The sequence below is a fragment of the Peromyscus maniculatus genome, chromosome 8 (assembly GCF_049852395.1).
Source record: "Peromyscus maniculatus bairdii isolate BWxNUB_F1_BW_parent chromosome 8, HU_Pman_BW_mat_3.1, whole genome shotgun sequence".
Taxonomy (NCBI): Eukaryota; Metazoa; Chordata; class Mammalia; order Rodentia; family Cricetidae; genus Peromyscus; species Peromyscus maniculatus.
The window spans coordinates 35,019,062-35,025,180 of NC_134859.1; positions in this window are offsets into that span (position 1 = coordinate 35,019,062).

Genomic DNA, 6,119 nt, shown 5'->3' on the forward strand with positions numbered 1-6,119 from the left:
TCAACTGCGCGTGCGCGCCAGCCACCTGGTTTCCAAAACGGACTACATTTCCCACAAGGCATCGTGACACCCTTACTGTGCCGCAGTGGGAGACAGGCGCCTAAAGGTTGAAGGTCAGCCTCCACCTCCCAGGCTTTTATTCACTCTTTATTCGTAACTACAATGGTAATACTACTGAAAAGGGCAAAATGAATGTGCATTAAAAATGTACAAGAATAAGGCCCTGGCTGCTTAGTTTCAGATGGCGAGAGGAAAAAAAAAATCATTTTTTAATAGAAAATGATGCTTTTGTAGCCTACAAAAGGAACAATATGTACAATGTTTCATTGCTGGCTCATACTTGAAGCAAACATTAAGCAAATAAACTGCTATATTAGCTATTACTGCCACTGGCAGCCCAGATTTTCAGGGAAAGCAAAAAGGTAGAACTAAAATTTATTCATTATTTGAGTTGGAAATTTTTAGCTCTTTTTACAAAACTTTGATGCTGTCTTTGTCCACTGTAAAGAATGACATTTCAATTGCAATTAGATATAAAGTATGTTCTCTAGATATCAATTAACACGAAGAGTCGGTCCTTCAAGAAGTCCACAGCACGGGACCCGTAAGAACAGCCCCTGGAAGGAAGCAAGTCAGCTAAAGGCTGTATTAGTTTCCCAGGAATCAACATGAAGAACTTCTGCTGAACCAAGGTGGAAGGATTTCATCACCAGAAGACCACAAAGGTTCGAAAGTCAGCAAACACCGTAAGACTCTGCCTTACTTCTATTCCGGTCGAAGTATGCCAGAAGGAGTGGAGCTACCCAGAACCCACCAACAAAGCATTCAACATACACGCTAAAACATACCACTTTAGCATAAGGATTATTTTGGCTCCATGCTGGGTGCAGGACTTTCTGTAGGCTTTTAGTAGATAGTTTTGTCAAGCTAAAGAAGATCCCCAGATGGCTAAACTTTTAAATCATGAATGAACAGTAGATAGGACCAAATGCTTTTTCTGCATCCATTTAGATAATCATGTTTTTGCCTTTAATCTGTTAATGTAGTGAATTACAGAAATACATTTCCTAAATCGTTAATCCATTAAGCACATCTCTGGGACAAACAAGACTGGCTGTGACAGGTTTGTCTCTGTCAATTTGTAAATGTTGGGCTGGTCTTTCTGTCTCTCTGCTTCTTAGTTTGACCTGAATGTTTTTTAATTTTTTTTATTCTACCTATGTATTAATTTCATGATGTGTGTTGTCATCTCCAATGTGTGATATTTTGTGAACAGAGAAATTCCTTTGTAACACGGTTGAGTATTATGGGTTAGTTTGGTGTTCCGTAGAAGGCTTCACAGGAATATTTTCTACTCTGCGTGAGAGGGTGTTGTTGGTTGTTTTTACTCTTTGGAGGCCACCCAGCTCCCAAATAAATCACACATGGAGGCTTATTACTTATAAACGCCTGGCCTTAGTTTGGCTTATTTCTAGCCAGCTTTTCTTAAATTATCCCATCTATCTTTTGCCTTGGGGCCTTTTCCTTTTCTCACTTCTGTAATCTTTTACTCTTACTCGCTGGGTGACTGGGTGACCGGGTGGCTAGATGGCTAGCTCCTTCTTCCCACTCCTTGATCTCTTTTGCTTCCCCAGATTTCAACTCCTCTTTTATTCTCTCTGCCTGCCAGCCCCGCCTATCCTTTCTCCTGCCTTGCTATTGGCCATTCAGCTCTTTATTAGACCAATCAGGTTTCAGACAGTCAAAGTAACACTGCTTCACAGAGTTAAACAAATGCAACACAGATGAGTGCAACACACCTTTGCACCATTAAAGCAAATGTTCTACAGCCTAAACAAATGTAACACATCTTAAAATAATATTCCACAACAAGAGGACCTCCACAGGTGAGCTGGCACAGACAGACATCAGTACAACCCGAGAAAGGAGAGCTGTGCTTGGTGTCCCTTTGCTTCCTCTCGCCTCAGCTCACTGTGTCTGCCCTGTTCTCTGAAAAATGCTGTGGCCCTTTTCATTTTTTTTCCTGCTGTGCTGAGGAACCCAAGGCCTTGTGCATGTTAGGCAGGCACTCTATCACTGAGCTAGAGCTCCAGCCTGCTAGATTATTATTTTTTTTAATCAAGATCTTGTTTTGCATTAATGTCCTGCTTCCAGATCTGCTTGTGGCTTAGTGGTTTGTTTTAGTTTTATCCCCCTCATATTTGAAGGTGTGTTTCTTGGGGAGTTTCACACATGAATTTTCAGCAAGAACACCTGTTCTTATTTCTTGATATTGTTGTTGTTGTTGTTGTTATTGTGACATTTGTTTTCACCTGTTCTCCAGCTGCTGTTCTTTCTACCTGCCAGACGTGAGCATTGTTTTACTGTACTCTTCATTCAGGTTTTGGCCTACAAGTTATCCACCATGGATGCTTCCTGTGTATGCAACTGGATAGCCACACGCACATGGTTGAAGTTGGACCAACTTCATATTATACTCAAGAATTCTCTCAACATGGATCAAAGATCTAAACGTTAGAGCTAAAATTATAAAGCACTAAAAACTAAAACATAGGTGGTATCTTGTTAGGGTTTCTATTGCTGTGATCAAACACTGTGACCAAAAACAACTAGAGGAGGAAAGGACTGACTTCCGCTTCTAACTCTCAGATCACACTCCATCAACGAGAGACATCAGAGCAGGAACTTCAAGCAGAAACTAATACAGAGGCCATGGAGGAACTGACTTCCTGCCTGGATCCTTGTAGTAGCTCAAACTGCTTTCTTGTAGACCCCAGGACCACCCGCCTGGGGGTGATACCTCCCATAGTGGACTGGGCCCTCCCATATCAAACATTAATCAAGAAAATGCCCCACAGGCCAATCTGGTGGGGACATTTTCTTAATTGAGTTTCCTTTTTCCCAGAGGACTAGGAACTTGTGTCAAGTTGATAAGAAGAAGAAGAAGGAGAAGGAGAAGAAGGAGAAGAAGAAGAAGAAGAAGAAGAAGAAGAAGAAGAAGAAGAAGAAGAAGAAGAAGAAGAAGAAGAAAACAAAAACAAGAACAAAAACAAAGAAAAAAAAAAAACTAGCCAGGACAGGTATAAATCTTCATGACCTTGGAATTTCTTGTGAGATTTTAGATGTGATACCAAAATACAAACAATAAAAGAAAATGTAAATCGGATCTCAACAAAATTAAAATTTTGTGCATTTTGAAGAAAGTAAACAGACAAGCCACAGACTGGAATAAAAACCTTTGCAAGTCATATGTCCAACAAGTCCAAGACTTACAGCTCAACCAGAAGACAGATACCCACGCTTTAAAAAGGGCCAACAGATTTGAATAGCCATCTCTTTAAAGGAGCTATACAAATAGGCAAATGCACATCAAAGATGCCCAACACCATTGGCCATTGGGAAAAAGCAAATGGAGAAAGTGAACTTTGGCTTCATGCACACAGGAAAGTGACCCTGGGAAAACTGAAGGTGACAAGTGCCGGGACCCAGTGCCCATGGCTGCAGTGGCCATAGACACACTTGCTGAGAAAAGTGAAGCTTGTGCTTGCCTGCTGGCTTTCTCTCTGTTGGTTCTGCCCACATTCAAGGCTGTGTCTTTGGACTGAGCTACCGTTGCACAGGGCTGTCCTTCTGGAAGCGCTCTCATAGGCACACCAGCTGTGTGCTTCAGGGATCTTCTAAGGATCTGTCCAGCAGCTCAAGCTGACCACCAAGACTCAGTATCTCAGCCCCGATCTGATGGAGTTCTTGGCCTGTGAGAAGAGGAAGTGAGAGATGTCTGCACATGTGCACCACAACGGGCCACAAGAAGGCCATCATCTACAAGCCTGGGGCAGCTCTCACAGGACCTGGCCCTAGTGCCACCCTAGTTTCAGGCTCATAGCCTCCAGGACTGTAAGAAAACAGATTTCTGCCATTTGGCCCCCAGTCTGTGCCATCTTGTAAGGCAGTGGTGGCACACACCTTTGGTCCTAGCACTTGGGAGGCTCATGCCTTTAATCCCAGCACAATTGGGAGGTGGCAACAGGAATATAAGGCAGGTGGAGACAAGATCTCGCCCCCTTTCTGCCTGAGGATTCGTAGAGGTAAGGAGTCTCTAGTGGCTACTGCTCTGCTTCTCTGATCTTTCAGGTTATTACCCCGATATTTGGCTCTTGGTTTTTATTGATAACACTAATTAGGATTGTGCTTCATACACCCTTGATCAGTTGCACAGATGCAGATACCATGCTTTTCAGCATTCTTGTGCTGAAGACAGTGATGGATGGATGGATGCACTGACTCTCCTGCCTACGTGTTCTCTGAAAGCAAGAAGGTGAGCAATTCACAGCACTCCTACTCCAGAGATCAGAAGCTTTAACACCTCGCATTCATTGCACCCTCAAATGTATGGTCTTAGGTCACTTCTATAAGAAAGACCACCTGGCTGTTAAATGTGTGGAGTAGTTGGTGCACATGTGCTCGAACACATACAAGTACGAATGTACATGTACACACACATGCACACACACACACACACACACACACAAATACTCTGCTTGGACAGTCTTTTGAGGTGTCACCCACTCTGGCCTACCCCCGCTAAGCTGGCTTCCACCCCAAGAGAGAGTGAACCACTTGGCGTGGTAAGAGAATTCACAGAATGGTGGCATCTTTCTGCTGCTTGCCCTCTCCACCAGCCATGCCCAGACCTCTGCTGCCACCCTAATCCACCCTGACTAATGGAGTGCAATTAGTCCTGGCTCCAGCCCCACTTTGACAAGTGCACTAATCCCGGGAGGCTGGGCCTCAGCATCTGTCTCCAAGATGCCTTTGCTGTCCAGCTTCAGAGAGCTCAGTCCTGTCCTCTGTTGGCAATGACGGGAAAGCGTCTTTGAGCCAAGCCCCTTCACTATGGTCCAACCATGAGATGGAACAGTGGGATACAAGAGCTCCGGCTCCAGAGAGCTGGGAAGCTTTTAGAAATGACCTGGGGGACAACAGCTCAGGACTCCTGACCCAGATGGGAGCCGCAGGGCCAACCAGCCCTGCCCTTCCTCCCTCCAACACCAGTGGGTGGGCTGGTGGTTTCACACCACTCTGAATGCAAATCTAGTTGCTGACATAAGCCAGCTGCATGGCCTCGGCCTGTCAATCACTCCCTGGGGTGTCTGTTTCCCAGTCTGCAGGATGGGAGAGTCTCTCTGCAGAGCTTCCGTATGTTTGGTGATGTTGAAGCTCAGCATTCCCCCACCCCCACCCCGTTACCAAGCCTTGCACCTGTCCTTCAGATTCACTGGGCTGGCACTCTCAGCCTCTGCTCCTGTCATCTATCACTTACAGGTTTGTCCCAAGGGTTGCCGAGAGAAAGCTGGGGAGGCTCTTAGGCAAGTGCATTCAAAAGGACTACTGGGCGCTGGTGAGATGGCTCAGCTGGTTAAAATGTTTTCTGCCAAGCCTCACAACCTGGGTACAATCTCCAGGACCCACAGAGTGGAAAGAAAACCAACCCCTGTATGCATGTGCGCATGCGCATGCTCACACACAAAAAAATACGTATAAAATATTAGTTTAAAAGGGAAAAAATTCTAGTGGTCAGAACAGAGAAGGAGAAGGACAGAAAGGGTAGAGGGTGTTCTGGAGACACCTGTGTGCTCTTCCTTCTGCTATCAGACCCTGAAGAATTCCCCAGGAGTCTCACGCTGGGAGAAGCCGAAGACGGAAGCCTGGTGCAGCCTGAGAGGGAGCGTGCTTCGCGGGAAGAGATTCCAGTTTCACGACTTGTCAGACCACCTTGCAAGAGAGACTGGACCCCAAATGACCAGAACCACTTAGCTGTGCGTGTCACTTTCTTTTTAAACCTAAGTCTCTGAAGATCAACTTGGGGGGTGGGGTCACTGGACCCCTTTGTTCCTCTTCTCTCTGTGGCCAGACACATCATGTAAATCTCTTCTCTCCGGTTTTTACTATTATTTGTCTCTTTAATTGGCATATTGAGGATGGAGTGGCCAAGCTTTTTGGTGTTGCTAGGATCCAGGCTTGTACCCTTGAAACCCAGATAACCAATCTGGGTCAGGCACAATCGAAAGACAGTCTAGGGGAGAAACAGACCCAGGGAGCCAGAGACAGGGAGAGGGAAA